The following is a 17,418-nucleotide window of genomic DNA, read 5'->3' as shown; positions in this document are numbered from 1 at the left end:
CTCCTGAAACTCAGAGTGAATAATTTTCTCTTTTGATGTAGAAAACAGAACTGACTTATTTTTCTAATTGAAGATGGTATTAACCCCCTCCTGCTCTTGTCTGTGAGCGGCTGTTATCTATAGAGCCATCTTGATAACAGATTCTCACTTCTAAAGCTAGGCGAGACAGGCAGAATTTGGTTCTAAAACACATCTTTTGTTAGTGCAGCAGCATAAACCCTGAGTTATCTAGAGATCTTGCAATTGAAACTGAATGGATTTTTGAGCTCTAAGCTGTATTTAGATGGTGAATTGTGTGTGGTAGGTAGTTAGAAAATTAATGTTTGGTATTGGTCTTACCCAGCTTTATAGATGGAGTTGAGAGAGATTTTTCTGAAGAATAGAAGCATCCTTCTCAGTTAAGATACATTTATGTTTTGAAGTCTATGAAATTTTCCTCTTGTGCTATCATGGTTTTTCCTAAACAATTTCTTCTTAACCATAAAGGATGAGATTGAAATGAAAGAAAAAGGGGTATTAATCTGTAAATCAAAGTCTGAAAGGGAGTAGGAGAGGATATATAAATGATTAATACTATAGGTCATTTTTGGTTTGTTTGTATCTCTACTCTTTATTCTCCTGGAACCCTAAAGAGCAATTTTATGCTCACCATAAACTGGAGATATGATAGACATAAAAGCAGTAGCATCATTCTTGACAAGGGTTCATTGTTACATCCCGTACAAACTAGAAGAATTTGGAAAGAGGAGATTAGAAAATGTACATAGTGGTTATAGAGAAAATGTGCTTAAGGAGATGGATGGAGAGCTTTTATTTGAGAATCTGTCTCAGATAGATTGGGAAGGAAATTTGTGTCATATATATCTGGAGCTGTTTGGGCAAAATGTCTTCTGCCTTCAAGGAAACAGGAAGAGTGTAGGCTCAAGAATAGTGAGATGAGAGACCCCACACAGTGGAAAAGGGGAATTAATGCAGGAGTGTGAAGGCTTGTTTAGTCTTTATTTAATTTTTGGCTCAGTGAATAATGGCAATAAGTGTTAAATTGATGTGGTCAAAGTCATAATGATTAAGAAACTGTTTTAGGAATACTGTGAAGCACAGGGAGCCTAGGAGACCAGACAGTGTTTGCCTTCTTCCCACGTGGAGCTCTCCATAAAGCTTTGGTGCTGAATGCCGCCCGAGACTTCTCAAGCCACCTCCTCCCTCCTCACTCACAAATCCACCCTTCTTGTAATGATAGTTTCCTGAACATACTATGTGCTGTACGTTTTACTGTTGTTCTATCTGATTTTCATCCCTAATCCACTTTTCCCTTTTCTTTAAAAACTCTCCCCGATCCTCATTTCTGCCCTGAAACTTTCCGTGGAGCCCTAGTTCAGCCAACCCTTCCTCCCTGTGTCCTGTCTCTACCATGGCTCATGTTCTCACAGTGGTGCAGTGACTGGTTTGGGTGTCTGTCTCCCTCTCCACTTTTGAGCTCTTTGAAGGCAGCACCTAGCCGGATACTTGGCATATAGTAGGACGTCAATAAATGTTTCTTGAAATGAGTTGTCATATTTAAACAACCTTCAGAAACCATGCTTTATTTTCGATGTGTTCTCCGGCTCTCGAGCTCCAGGAGTACAGTGATGGCTTTGTTCTTTCTTACATTTTTAGTACCTCGAGTTATTTATTGAAAGATGCTAAGAGTGTTACTTAAAAGTATTGTTACTCTCTTTATTGTTATGCCTCATGCATCTTTAAAATATTGATGTTCCTTAGACATTTAGGAATTTAAAATTTACTTTTTATATATACAAATAAGTTATTAGTTTAGTGATGCTTGATTCTATTTATTTATTTATTTCAATTTATTGTGTTTACATAGATTCAAGTGTCCCGCTGAGTATATTCCCCCCACCCCCGTGTTCCCCTCAACCTCACCTTTGCCCCCCTTCCCCCTCACCCTCTCCCTTTCCCTCCAGGATTTGCTTTCCTGCTCTCTATAACACTATGTTATGTATATATAATTTCACCAATCTCTTTCCCTTCTCTGATCCCATTCTCTCATCCCCTTTTTCTCTGGTCCCCTTGACTCACCTCTGTCTCTATTCTGCTCCTCAGTTCACATTGTTCATTGGATTCCTCAAATGAGTGAGGTCATATGATATTTTTCTTTTTCTGCCTGGCTTATTTCACTTAGCATAATAGTTTCCAGGTCCATCCATGTTGTTGCTAAAGGTAAGATTTCCTTCTTTTTCATGGCCACATAGTATTCCATTGTATATAAATTATAGCTTTTTAATCCACTCGTTCACTGATGGACAATTAGGCTGTTTACAGATCTTGGTTATTGTAAATAATGCTGCAATAAACATAGGGGTGCATTTCTTCTTTTGAATCAGTGATTTGGTGTTCTTAGGAGATATTCCTAAAAGTGGGATGGCTGAGTCAAAAGGCAGTTCCATTTTTAATATTTTGATGAATCTCCATACTGTTTTCCACAGTGGCTGCACCAGTCTGCATTCCCACCAGTAGTGCAGGAGGGTTCCCTTTTCTCCACATCCTTGCCAGCACTTACTAGGTGTTGTTTTGTTAATGAGCGCCATTCTGACTGGTGTGGAGTGGTATCTCATTGTGGTTTTAATTTGCATTTCTCTAATGATTAGTGATGTTGAACATTTTTTCATCTGCCTATTGGCCATCTGTATGTCCTCTTTGGAGAAGTGTCTATTCATTTCTTCTGTCCATTTTTTGATTGGATTGTTTATCTTCCTGATGTTGAGTTTTACAAGTTCTTTATAAATTTTGGTTATTAACCCCTTATCAGATGTATTGTCGAATAGGTTTTCACATTGTATGGTTTTTCTTTTTATTCTGTTCATATTGTCTTTAGCTGTGCAAAAGCTTTTTAGTTTGATATAGTCCCATTAGTTCATTCTGTCCTTTATTTCAGTTGCCCATGGAGATAAATCAACAAATACATTGCTAAGAGATATGTCAGAGAGCTTGCTGCCTATGTTTTCTTCTAAGATGCTTATGGTTTCCCGACTTACATTTAAGTCTTTTATTTATTTTGAGTTTACTTTTGTAAATGGTGTAAGTTAGTGGTCTAGTTTCATTTTTTTTTGCAGGTAGCTGTCCAGTTTTCCCAATACCATTTGTTAAAGAGACTGTCTTTACTCCATTGTATGCTTTTACCTCCTTTGTCAAATATTAACACTCCATAAAGGTGTGGGTTTATTTATGGGTTCTCTGTTCTATTCCATTGATCTATATGCCTGTTTTTATGCCAGTACCAAGCTGTTTTGAGTACAATGGCCTTGTAGTATAACTTGATATCAGGAAGTGTGATAGCACCCACTTTATTCTTCTTTTTCAAGATTGCTGAGGCTATTCGTGTTTATTTTGGTACCATATAAATTTTTGGAATACGTGTAAGGTATTTTTCCCTGCCGAGAAGGAAGGAAGAGGGCTCAGAGCCACAAAGTGTGGAATAATAAACGGCTTTATTGAGTACAGTGCATCCCGCCCGGCAAGGTTCCCTGGCCCCGAGGTAAGATGGAGGCCAGGGAAGTTGCACGAATTAAACTGCGTGGGAGATATTTAAAGGGGTCCCTCTAGGGAAGTCGAGCTAACATGACGTGGTGAAATCCCACTGGCTGGTAGACAGTCGCTTTTTTCCAAACGGTTCCTGTGAAGCCTCTTTTGGCACGCTTGGTTGTGGGCGGTCCTAGCCAAAGTTCACGGGTCTGAGTTCCCCACATGACCATCCCCCATTATCCACCGACCTTACATTCTGACCTTTTGTGTTAAATAGAAAAGGGGCGCCGTTTATGCATCTGGCTACTTCCTGCTGATTAGGGTCATCGTAGGGAGGGGGAGATCAGAAGGTGGTGGCTTTCAGGGGCTTCAGGAGGAACATTTGTGTGGCCGTGAGTTGAGAAACTTTGCGGATACGGTCCTGTAGGGATTTTTTTTAAAAAAGGAGTAATAGGGGGATTTGTAGGGTCCAGCCTTTTGGTGAGCTGGAGATGGATGGTGTCCAGTGGTTCTGACTGCCAGTGGTCCTGTAAGGAGGCAAGCTTGAGGCAGAACTGCATGTCAGAATTGGCGTAAAAAAGGGAAAGGAAGAGGGTCCCATCCATTCCCATAACCGAGACCTGTGAGGGAACTAGAGTTCCAGAGTGTGATGGCAAAACAGAGAAGGCAGCCCCTGTGTCCACAAGAAATGAGATGGACTTACCCACTCGTTGCAGCATACCCTGGGTTCTCCGAGTCCAGGCCGTGTCCTAGGAGTTTGAGTGATGCACCCACCTGGCTGGATTGGCCTTCCATTTGGGCGGCTTGTCCTCCACGTAGAAGCTCCGAGGAAAAACCTGTTGCCCAAAGGGGTAATCGCTCCGCCAGTGACTGGGCTGCTTGCAATCAGGGCAGGGTTCAGTGGGCAGCCTCCGGCAGGGGCCCTGCCAGGACCAGTGGTCCTGCTTGCCACACTTAAAGTAAGCTGCTGGTGGCTCTGCTGGTCTCAGGGTTGCCACAAGAGCCGGGGTTTGGTGCGTTACCTTCTGCTGCATGCAGGCCTGGCGAACAACCTTGGCCTGTTTCTACTAGTTGGGACCATTAAAAACTTTAAATGCTGTGTTCACAGGTTCCGGATAGGGGTTTGGGGGATTGGGAGTAAGAGGAGGGGGGCTCGTGCGGAGCCCGGCACCCAGATCCCGCAGGAAACACTGGAGCCAAAGGCAGGACAGGGCCAGAACTTCCTGCAAGGAAATTGGGTTGGACGTCCTGAAAACCGGTGTAAGAGCCAATGCCAGGCTGAGAATGGCCTGACGGAGGAGGTACTTAATAACACAGTGAAGGGAGGGGCCCCTAGCCAGCAAGGGAGAAGAAAGAGAGATGGTAGTGGTGGATAAGAAACAGGTTTTTGAGAAGGGAAGGGAGGGGGCTCTCAGAAGGAAGAGACCCAAGCACAAAAGAGGTCCACAGAGGGACCAGAGAAAAGTCCCGAGAGAGGAGTGCCCCTGGGGGTCAGACAAGAGGGAGAGAGAGTTGGGAGTCCATGGAGAAGGAAAGATCAGGAGTGGAGGTTTTAGGTGAGGTTTCTCTGGCCAGAAAAAGACCTGCACAGTGGAACAGGCGGCACAGAGATTAAGGATGGGTGCGCAAATAATTAGAAGCCATGAATGTAAGAGATCTCCAATCAGTTCCCAGCTTTTTTGGCGATAGTTAAATTGGTGAGGGTGTTAACACTGAAAGTCCCTTCAGGAGGCTAATTCAGTGGGTTCTGTGGCCTGGCCACAGCGGAGAAGAAGGACAGTTTCTTCTTCTTTTAAGGAGGGAGATTCCTGTGCCCCCACAGCCACCCTCAGTCCTCGGAGTGGTCAGATTTGAGTATTAGCGTCCTAAAAACTCAATGTCCGGCCACGGACAGAAAAGGTAAAAGTGGATGTGCTTGGGGAGGTCTCCACAGCACACGCACTTGGACAGAAAAGAGTTCTCTGACGTAGCTATGGTTTCGGACAGGGAGTCTCAGAGGAAAGAACTGAGAGGAAGGCTGGAGGCAGGGGACTTACCGCATCGTGTGCCGAAGTGGATGGAAGGTCAGAGATCCTGGTTCTTTCTCAGAGGGGATGAGGAAGAGGAGTGGTCCTTGCAGACTTCAACTCCTTCCCGGGTTTCAGCACCAAAATGTAAGGTATTTTTCCCCGCCAAGAAGGAAGGAAGGGCTGGAGCCGCAAAGTGTGGAATAGTAAAAGGCTTTATTGCGTACAGAGCGCGCATCCAGCCCAGCAAAGTTCCCTGGCCCCGAGGTAAGATGAAGGCCAGGGAAGTTGCAAGGATTAAACCGCGTGGGAGATATTTAAAGGGGTCCCTCTAGGGAAGTCGAGCTAACATGACGTGGTGAAATCCCACTGGCTGGTAGACGGTCGCTTTTTTCCAAACGGTTCCTGTGAAGCCTCTTTTGGCACGCTTGGTTGTAGGCAGTCCTAGCCAAAGTTCGCGGGTCTGAGTTCCCCACGTGACCATCCCCCATTATCCACCGACCTTACAATATGTGTTCTATATCTTTGAAGTATGTCCTTGGTATTTTAATAGCAATTGCATTGAATTTATAAATTGCTTTGGGTAATATAGACATTTTAATGATGTTTATTCTTCCTATCCATGAACACAGTATCCTTCCACTGTTTTGTATCTTCCTTGATTTCATTTATTAATGTTTTATAATTTTCTGAGTACAAGTCTTTAACCTCCTTGGTTAAATTTACTTCTAGGTATTTTGTTGTTGTTGTTGCAGTAGTGAAGGGGATTGTTTTCTTAATTTCTCTTTTAGACAGTTCATTGTTGCTGTATAAAAATGCCTCTGATTTCTGAATATTAATTTTATGTCCTGCCACCTTGCTGAATTTATTTATCAGATCCAGTAGTTTTTAGATTGAGACTTTAGGGTTTTCTATGTACAGTATCCTATCATCAGCAAATAATGGTAGTTTTATTTCTTCTATTCCAGTTTGGATGCCTTTTATTTCTTCTTCTTGTCTGATTGCTGTGGCTAGGACTTCCAGAACTATGTTGCACAAGAGTGGTGTAATGGGGCACCCCTGCCTTGTTCCTGATCTTAAGGGGATTTCTTTTAATTTTTACCCATTGAGTATGATGTTGGCTGTGGGTTTGTCATAGATGGCCTTTATCATGTTTAGGTATGTTCCCTGTATTCCCACTTTGCTGAGAGTTTTGATCATAAATGGGTGTTGGATTTTATCAGATGCTTTTTCTGCATCTACTGATATTATCATGTAATTTTTCTCCTTTCTTTTGTTTATATGATTAATCACATTGATTGATTTGCAAATATTTTACCAGCCTTGCCTCCCCAGAATAAATCCCACTTGATCATGATGTATGATTTATTTCATATATTGCTGGATCCAGTTTGCTAATATTTTGTTGAGAATTTTAGCATCTATATTCATCAGGTATATTTGCATATAGTTTTCTTTCTTTGTATTATCTTTGCCTCCTTTTGGAATCAGAATTATGCTTGTCTCATAAAAGGCATTTGGAAGTCTTCCCTCCTTTTGATTTTTTTGAAATAGCTTGAGGAGGATGGGAGTTAGTTCTTTTTTGAATATTTGGTAGAACTCGCCTGTGAAGCCATCTGGTTCAGGGTTTTTGTTTGTTGGGAGTGTTTTGGTAACTGTTTCAATCTCATTTGTTGTAATCGGTCTGTTTAGGTTTTTTGTTTCTTCCAGATTGATTTTTTTTAATTTTTTTAATTTAATTTTTTATTTTTGTATTTTTCTGAAGCTGGAAACGGGGAGAGACAGTCAGACAGACTCCCGCATGCGCCCGACCGGGATCCACCTGGCACGCCCACCAGGGGTGACGCTCTGCCCATCTGGGGCCAATGCTCTGCCCCTCAGGGGCATTGCTCTGCCACGACTAGAGCCACTCTAGTGCCTGGGGCAGAGGCCAAGGAGCCATCCCCAGTGCCCGGGCCATCTCTGCTCCAATGGAGCCTCGGCTGCAGGAGGGGATGAGAGAGACAGAGAGGAAGGAGGGGGGTGGAGAAGCAAATGGGCGCCTCTCCTATGTGCCCTGGCTGGGAATCGAACCCAGGTCCCCCGCACGCCAGGCCGACGCTCTACCGCTGAGCCAACCGGCCAGGGCCCAGATTGATTTTTGAAAGATCATATGTTTCAAGAAATTTGTCCATTTTACCTAGGTTGTCTAATTTTTTGGCATACAGTTCTTCATAGTATTTTCTTACAGTTCTTTGATTTTCTGCTGTGTCAGTTGTAACTTCACTCTCATTTCTAATTTTATTTATTTGAGTCCTCTCTCTTTTATTCTTGGTGAGTCTGATTAAAGGTTCTTGAATCTTGTTTACCTTTTCAAAGAACCAGCTCTTGGTTTCATAGATGTTCTGTATTTTTTTTTAGCCTTTATGTCATTTATTTCCACTTTGATCTTTATTATTTTCTTCCTTCTACTTCCTCTTGGCTTTACTTGCTTTTCTTTTTCTAGTTCTTTTAGATGCAGGGTTAAGTTGTTTATTTGAGCTTTTTCTTGCTTCTTAAGGTATGCCTGTAATGCTATGAACTTCCCTCTCAGGACTGCTTTTGCTGTGTTCCATAAATTTTGAGTTGTTGTATGTTCATTTTCATTTGTTTCAAGGAAATTGTTGATTTCTTCCTTGATCTCATTGTTAACCCATTTGTTATGTAATAACATGCTATTTAGTTTCCAAGTGTTTTTCAGTTTTTCTATTGTAGGTGATTTCTAGTTTCATGCTATTGTGATCAGAGAAGATACTTGATATGATTTCAATGTTCTAAAATTTATTGAGACTCATTTTGTGTCCTAACGTGGTTTTGTGTCCTAGAGAATGTACCATGAGCACTTGAAAAAATGTGTATTCTGCTGCTTTAGGGTGAAAGGTTCTGAAGATATCTATTAAATCGAGTTGATCTAGTATGTCCTTTAAGGCTGCTGTTTCTTTGTTAATTTTATTTCTTGAGGATCTATCCATTGATGTTAGGGGGTTATTGAAATCCCCTACGATTACAGTATTGCTGTTGATGTCAACCTTTATCTCCATCAAAATCTGCTTTATATATATAGGTGCTCCTATATTAGGCGCATATATATTTATAATGGTTATATCTTCCTATTGTATTACTCCCTTTATTATTATGTAGTGACCTTTTTTATTCCTTACTATAGCTTTTGTTTTAAAGTCTATTTTGTTAGATATAAGTATTGCTACCCCAGCTTTGTTTTCATTTCCATTTGCATAAATTTTTTTTCCATCCCTTTATTTTCAGTCTCTGTGTATCTTTTGTTTTGAGGTGGGTCTATTGTAGACAGCATATGTATGGGTCCTGTTTTCCTATTTATGCAGCTACCCTATGTCTTTTGATAGGAACATTTAATACATTTATATTAAAGGTTATTATTGATATGCAGTTGTTTATTGCCATTGTATTCTTTAAATCTACATTCCTCCTTTACTAGATTTTCCCCCTTTGTTTTGTTTACAACAGGCCCCTTAACATTTCTTGAAGCATTGGTTTGGTTGTAATGAATTCCTTGAGTTTTTTTTTTTTTTTTTTTGTCTGGGAAGCTTTTTATTTCTCCTTCAATTTTAAATGATAGCTTCACTGTATAAAGAAGTCTTGGTTGTAGGCTCTTGTTTTTCATTACTTTGAATATTTCTTGCCATTCCCTTCTGGCCTCAAGTGTTTCTGTTGAAAAGTCGGATGTCACCCTTATGGGGGCTCCTTTGTAGATGGATGATTGACTGCTTTTCTCTTGTAGCTTTTAGTATTCTTTATGTCTTAGCTTTGGTATTTTAATTATGATGTGTCTTGGTGTAGGTCTCTTTGGGTTCATCTTAAATGGGATTCTCTGTGCTTCTTGCACTTGTTTGACTTTTTTCTTCATCAATTTAGGGAAGTTTTCAGCTATAATTTCTTCCGTCAGGTTCTCTATCCCTTGTTCTTTCTCTTCTTCTTCAGGAACCCCTATGATATGGATGTTGTTTTTCTTCATGTTGTCATAGAGCTCTCTTAGAGTTTCCTCAGACTTTTTGATCCACTTTTCTTTTTGCTGTTCTGCTTCCGTGCTTTCGCTTGTCTCATCCTCTAAATTGCTGACTCGATCCTCTGCTTCATCCAGCCTGCTTTTAATTTCTTCTAGTGTAGTCTTCATTTCTGATATTGTGTTTATCATTTCTGTCTGATTCTTTTTGATTTCAGTGTTCTTTTTGATGCTTGTTTTTTTTTGTTTAGTTTCTCATTATGTCCATCTATTGTTGCTATAAGATTCTTGAGTATCCTAACAATCTTTATTCTAAACTCTGTATTTGGTATCTTGGCTATTTCCATCTCATTCAGTTCTTTTTCTGGGGATTTCTCTTGTTGATTCATTTGAATTGCATTTCTCTGTCTTCCCATTTTATCTCTGTATAGACTGCTCTTTAAGATGTGTTGTTTGTCTAGCTAGCTGATAATAGGGTTGGTGTTGTCTGCCTCCAGCTTTTAGTTGTATTGTTTCTAGATCTTTTTGGGTTGGCCTCAACTACTATTTGTAATGCACTGTGGGCTACTTTTCTGCTGCTACTGCTCTTTCTGCTATTTGTGTCAGCATTTTCTGTGTCTTAGCTGCGTCAAGTGTGAAGAGCCTTTTCTTACGATACACCTCTAACTAGGGTTGTTAGGTCCTAAGCTGATGCTCACCATATCTGGCTGCTGAATGTACCAGCCCTGGACCTCCCTGGCTGGAACCTGGCACAGACTAGTGGGGGTCACTGCTTATGACTGGCCCTTAGCAACCTTCTTGGAGCTACAGCTAATCCAGAATTTGTGGTTGCCTCTGCTGGGCCCTGATGCCATTGTAAATATCAGCTGCACTCCTAGGCTGGCTTTTATCTACTCTTGGTCAGTGTGTGTGGCCTCTTTGTTCCTGAGGTGTGTTCCTTCCGCCGGCCCCTCACTGCCACAGCCTCCTCAGGCACTCAGGCACCAACATTGCAGGGTTCGTGGGCTCACAGGCTGCAGCTGCAGTTGCCCTGTGGGGCTGCCCAGTAGGCATGGGGGACTCCTTGCCTCGCTGGGCTCCCACCCCCATGGGAGTGCAGGCTGGCTCTCTGGGCTCTGCCCTGCAGGCTCACTGGGTGCCTCTCTAGGCTCCACCCTCCTGGGAGTGCACGGGACACCTCGCCCCGCTGGGCTCCGCCCCCTGTCACCACTCAGGCTGAGCATCACTGCCGCTGCTGCAGCCAGGCCCTTGCACCCTTATGAGGGTACTCAGCAGTTTTGGGGGGTGGTGTATGCCAGACCTCAGCACTCAAAACCTGTATCCCTGATGTGCCCCCTGCTTCTAAGTGCACTGACTAGAGCAGGAGAGCCTCTGGTGGACAGGGTAATTGCTTCCCTTTGCTGGTTTGGTTCTCACGGAAAAAATAGCTGGTTTAGGTTTGGGGAGTGACACAGTACAGGGTCTGGGTGGCTGTCCCCCACAGTCTCTCCCTGTGCCTCTGAGACTACACTCTCCTCTGGTAACTCCAGTCCTCTTGGTGCTCGCCGCTCCAGGAGCTCCAGGTAAGTGGCTGTGAACGAGGTTATCTGCGCGGTCCCTTTAAGGTGGAGCCTGGGTCTGAGAGTTCTGTCTCTCTCTTGCAAACAGTAACCTGGCTCTTCTTTCAGCTAAATACTGTCCATACGCCTCCTCTAGTCTTTGGGGCTCCAGGCTGGGATTCTGGTTTGGTCCTGAGGCCGAGGACCCACAACTCTCCAGGAAACTGACCCCACCATGAGAGACCTTCCAGACCACCTCTTGCTCCTGGGAGGGGGCAGCCCCTTCTACGTCTCCGCCCTTCCTACCAGTCTCAGTGTGGCTTCTTCAGTGATGCTTGGTTATAGATTCCTCTTAATTTAGTCCAAAGTTGGTTTTTCAAGATGATTGTTCCTAAGTTAAGGTGTAATCTACTTTGGTTCTGGGAGGTGGGAGTTGTAATGTCCACCTACTCCATCGCTGTTTTCCCAGCAGTGCTTGATTCTTTATATCAGTTTGTATAGCAACTGAGCTGATATAACCAATTAAGAGACAGTGTGTGATATTTTTATAAGTATATTGAATTTTTTAAATGTTTACCCTAATTTTTATTTATTGATGTTAGAGAGAGAGGAAGGAAAAGAGAGAGAGAGACTGAAACACAATTTGTTCCCATATATGCCCTGACTGGGGGATTGAACCTGCAACCTTTGCAAATCAAGACATTGCTCTAAACAACTGAGCTATACAGCCAGGGCTTTCTTTTTATTTTTTAAAAATATTATATTTATTGATTTTAGAGATAGGAGGGGGGGAGAGAGAGAGAGAGATAAAGAGAGAAAAGCACATCAGTTTGTTGTTCCACTTATCCATGTATTCATTGGTTGATTCTTATATGTGTCTTGACTGGGGATCAAACCTGGAACTTTGGGGTTATTGGGACAATGCTCTAAGCCAGTACATGCATCTTTTTAGAAGTAGCATGTGGTCTGTTGTTAATATCTGATTATATACAGGGGGTCCTTGGGTTATGACACAGTTCCATTCCTATTACAGTAAAGTAACCCAAACTTTGGTGTAAAACACACCCTAGTCTAAGTCACTTACCTATCCTAACACACTTGTAAAATCATAATCTGGAACATAAAAACACAACTTTAAGTCACAGAAAAAGGAAAAGGACATAAATGTACTGTACTGTACACTGTACTGTGTATTCTTCCACTGCTTGCAACCAAACTAGTTCACCCATGTAGTCTGTAAGTATGATGCTAACGTGTAAGCCAGAACACTCACGTCTCAATTTTTAAAAGTTTTTATGGGGCCCTGGCTGGTTGGCTCAGTGGTAGAGCGTCGGCCCGGCATGCAGAAGTCCCGGGTTCGATTCCTGGCCAGGGAACACAGGAGAAGCACCCATCTGCTTCTCTACCCCCCCTCCTTCCTCTCTGTCTCTCTCTTCCCCTCCCGCAGTGAGGCTCCATTGGAGCAAAGATGGCCCGGGTGCCGGGGATGGCTCCTTGGCCTCTGCCCCAGGCGCTAGAGTGGCTCTGGTCGCAACAGAGCTACACCCCGGAGGGGCAGAGCATTGCCCCCTGGTGGGCAGAGCGTCGCCCCCTGGTGGGCGTGCCGGGTGGATCCCGGTCGGGCGCATGCGGGAGTATGTCTGAGTGTCTATCCCCGTTTCCAGCTTCAGAAAAATACAAAAAAAAAAAAGTTTTTATGGGAGTGAGAGTCGTAAACTTGGAACATTGTTTGTCAAGAATGTCATAACCCAAGGACCCCTGTATGTACTTGAGTATGTCTACATGTATAGTTTCAAAATATTTTCTTGTCATTCTTAGAAATGAAAATCCTTTGAAATGGTTGGAATTGTTCTTGTATTTTCTACCTAGTAGAAACTCATTATTGCAATATTTTCCATCTATGCAGACTTAATATAGCTATTATTGTTCCAAATGATTGTTTCCAAGGGAGTCTACTAAGCGATTATACTATACTTCATCATTAAATTGCTTTTTAAATTTAGTAGTCCCCAAGTGCATCTATTTATTATAGACATTTTTGTTTTTCTTATCTTTTTCTCTCACCCTCTCATGATGTTTTTCAATTTTCCCATTCTGTTACTTTGGGTACAGTGCTCAGTTTTCAAGAGCTTGGAGCACCCAGCTGTTCGGCTTTTTTCTTCCTCACACCAGGAGCAATCATTGTTTTTTGCCCATATCAGTCTCCAAGTGATGCATATGTGTCTGGCCACAAGTATTTTCTGTGGTGGTTTCTTGGAGTCATGTGGGAAAACAGGCTGGATCTTGAGTTTGTCACCTGTAACAGAATCTCCCCAATTTCTGTGAAGGCCCTCCCCCAGCTATGCCTGATGCCCCAGAGGTCAGAGCTCTTAAGCTCTATGGCTCTGACCTCATCTGCACATTAGAACAACCTGAAGAGATTTTGAAACCACAACCAACCTCCTCCCCTCCTCCCCTCTCCCCTTTTTCCCTTCTTCATCTCCTCCTCCCCATACCAATTAAAATGCAGATCAGAAACTCTGGGGTGGGACTCATATAAGTCTTGGAATGTTCTCCGTGGGATTCCAGGGTGCATCAAGGGAGGACCCTTCTGTCGTCTGCCCCTGCACCTTCACCTACCCCAGCATGTCAGCTGCTGTGATGCTGCCCACAGAGTTTGCTTCCACTTCAAGGTTTTGCACTCACCCTCTCTGTCTGGAGTGTTCTTTCTCTGGATACCTGCATGGTTCACTTCTTCCCTTCAGATTCCTGCTCTGTAGCAAAATCGTACCAGATGCCCAGTCCCCACCCTGCTTCTCCTTGCTCCATAGTCACATCACTTCTGTCACAGGTTCACCTGCTTATTTCTCCCTAGTAAGATGGAAGCTCCAGGGGGGACAGGGCTGCAGCTTTGCTCACTCAGAGATTTGGGGGCATCTAGACTGAGCCTGGCACAGAATAGCTGCTCGCTATCAGCTGCCTGAATTTCTCCGGAGAAGTGCTTCAGCTGGTGTTGGAGGGAGGGTCAGTTACGTGATTGTGTTGTGTTGGGCAGGAGATTGGGGAGTCTAACTGCTCTAAGATTTCTCAGCCATCCTTTTGCTTTGCAGCTGTCCCTGCATCCACACATTCAGATACCTGTGCCTCCCTTGTGTGCTTACCTCCTGAGGTTCACATGACGAGGCTGCCAGGTCAGTTACCTCTCATTTTTGGCTGCCATCTCTTCTCTTTGTTCTGGATTTAGGCTTAAAAAATGTCTTCAACAGTTACTTGAGAGTTCAGGAGGGAGTGGAGGTGATGTTTGTATTCTGTCCACTCTGTCTGATCAGAAGTTGGGTCCTTTATTAATTCCTAGTTCATTCACTTGCAGGTTAATTTCTTCCATGAATTTATTGAATATCAACTCTGTGCCAGGCACTGTGACTAAAATATACAGTTCCTGTTCTCACTGAGGTGTGTCCTAGGGTTAGTAAGTGGTGAATCTGAAATGAAAAGGATCAGGAGTTCTTTTTACTATTCTTGCAACATTTCTGTAAGTTTAAAATGATTTAAATTAAACTTTTTTTTTGAACTGTGTGTTGCAGGGACTAAATGGTAGAGAGCTTCCTGTGGCATGCCAGAGACCCTGACGGCTTTGTGAATCATCGGAGGTGGGAGTGCCATGACATGTTTTGAAATTTAGAAAGATCAGTAACTCTGGGTATAAACTAGGGCGGGTTTGAGGCAGGGAGAGCAGGTAGGAAGCTTCCGCAGTAATCCAGAAATGATGTAAGTCTAAGATGAGACACTGAGGATGGACAAACACAGCTTTTCCCATAATGTCCGTCTTCTTGGATTCCCTTGGAGGTAAAGCCGTTTCTGTGGTAATGTAAACCACCGATATTCCATTAGTAAGTAAAGCGAGTGTGTTCTTGTAGACTGAGTGTCTCTGGTGGTTGTACCCAGAGATGCAGTAGTAGGATTTATGACAAATTGACACTGCAGTACACAAGAAGACCTACTGGAAAGTAACAGGGGTGATGACTGTTCAGAGGATATCTCCATGTGCTGTCATTACGAGACATGGCCCGGAACTGAGTTCAGTTGGTCTGATAGATAAAATGTTGGCATTTGTACTAATACAGTTGTTTAAAGTTATCTCAGCCAAGTATTTCCTATCATATTGGATTGCATATTTCTGTATCATTGGACAGCCTTTGCTCGCTCTTGTTGCTATGGAGAGTCTGTCTCTGCTGTGCTAGGCTAATAAGTGCCTTAAGGATATATATCTGCTTTGGTGGAAGAGCCTTCCTGTCATTTTTACTTCAGTGCTTCTCTTTTAACAAAAGAATTTTCGATTGACTTTTAAAATTTATAGTGACTTCCGTCCCATATGTGGGTATTGATCTTTGTGCTTACTGTTATGGGAACTTCGTCTAGAAAAACTACACACCACAGAAATCCCACTTTCCCCACATAGTGTAGCAAGTAATTGAGAATAACTAGAGATTTGGTTAACTCGTTGCACAGGTAATAGGTCCCCAGCACTGAGTAAGGCATGATGGGTTTCTCTGATCTGCTCAGAGGCAGGGTTCATGGCCTAATTAATCTTTATATTTCCTTGCAGTTACCACAGTGCAGTTGCTTAGTAACTGTTGAACTGAGCAGAGGATGTGAGAGCAGTAGAAGGTTGTAGAGTGAGCCACATTCAGGGCTGCATGGGACTTTCAGGAAACTTTATTCAGCAGGTGTTTGTTGTGTTGTTGAGTATATCCAGTAACATCAATTTTACTTAAAGATTTGTGAAAAATAAAGTGATTAAAAACATTTTAAAAATTGTGATAAAAAAAAACACAGCCCTGGCCAGTTGGCTCAGTGGTAGAGCATTGGCCTAGTATGTGGATGTCCTGGGTTCAATTTCCTGTCAGGGCACACAGAAGAAGCGCCCATCTGTTTCTCCATCCCTTCCCTCTTCCTTCTTTCTCTCTCTCTCTTCCCCTCTTGAAGCTATGGCTCAAATGGGGTGATTTGACCCCAGGCGCTAAGAATGGCTCCAAGGCCTCTGCCTCAGGCGCTAAGAAGAGCTCAGTTGCTGAGCAACGGAACAACACCCCCCAGTGGCACTTGCCTGGTGGATCCCTGTCAGGGTGCATGTGGGAGTCTGTCTCTCTATCTCCCTCTCCTCCTCTCACTAAAACAAACAAAAAACCCTCCACAACATAAAATTTACCATCTTAATCATTTTCAGTGTCTAGTTTAGCAGTGTTAAGTATAATCACATTGTTGTGAAACATCTCTAGAACTTTTCTGTTTTGTAGATCTGAAACTTTATACTTGTGAAACAACTATTCCCATTTTTCCTCTTCCTCCAGCCCCTGGTAACCACCATTCTGTTTTCTAGTTCTATGAATTTGACTGCTTTGATACCTCATATAACTGGAATCATGCAGTGTCTGTGTTTTTGTAACTGGCTTATTTTGCTTGGCATAATGTCCTTAGAGGTTCATCCATGTTGTAGCGTGTGACAGGATTTCCTTCCGTATCAAGGCTGAATTATATTTCATTGTATGTATAGATCATATTTTATTTATCTATTCATCTGTCCATAGACATTTGGTTTGTTTCCACCCGTGGCTTTTGTGAACGGTGCCACCGTGAACATGGGGCTGTTAATATCTTTTGGAGTCCTTGATTTCAGTTCTTTTGGACATATACCCAGAAGTGAGATTCCTGGATGATATGGTAGTTCTATTTTTACTTATTTGAGGAACCTTTATGCTGTATTCTATAGTGATCACATCATTTTACAGTCCTACCAACAGTGCACAGGGTTCCAATTTCTCTGAGGAGATTTATATTTTTATGTTAAAACAAATGTATACTATGATGTTGAAACCTACATTTCCAATTAATTTTAAAGGTTAAACAGAAGACTTCAAATAGATTTTTTAAAAAAATTTTATTTATTGACTTTAGTGAGAGAGGAAGGGAGAGAGAGAGAAAGAGAAAGAGAGGAACATTGATCTGTGCCTGTATGTGCCCTGGCTGGGGATTGAACTGGAACCTCTGTGCTTCAGGATGATGCTACAACCAACCGAACTATCCGGCCACAGCTGATTTTGATTTTATGAAAAATACTCTAACAAATGGAGTACTTTGGTGGAAACATTTGAGAAGCCCTGAATTATAAAAGAAATCCTCAGGATAATCTAGTTGAGAAGAATTTATGCACATACCTGAAGATAAAGAACATCTTTCTAAAGCAGTATGTTACAAAGTACAACTTTATCTTTTTTACAACTTCCATCTTTAAACACTTAGTACTTCAAGCATCCAGTAGGGAAGTAAAGACTTCATGAAAGTGATACATTTTCAGTGGGAGCTTGAAGGATAA

At 42.5% G+C, this 17,418-nt stretch overlaps 1 protein-coding gene across 1 annotated transcript in view; it reads left to right on the top strand.

The window, feature by feature from the left end:
* AVEN (apoptosis and caspase activation inhibitor) overlaps positions 1 to 17,418 on the top strand; it is a 212,545-nt gene that overhangs the window by 101,368 nt on the left and 93,759 nt on the right. The gene's annotated exons all lie outside the window — the stretch shown is intronic.

Source organism: Saccopteryx bilineata, chromosome 4 (genome assembly GCF_036850765.1).
Source record: "Saccopteryx bilineata isolate mSacBil1 chromosome 4, mSacBil1_pri_phased_curated, whole genome shotgun sequence".
In the NCBI taxonomy this organism is placed as follows: Eukaryota; Metazoa; Chordata; class Mammalia; order Chiroptera; family Emballonuridae; genus Saccopteryx; species Saccopteryx bilineata.
Note: the sequence above shows the minus strand (reverse complement) of the source record. Positions and strands in the feature narration are given on the sequence as shown.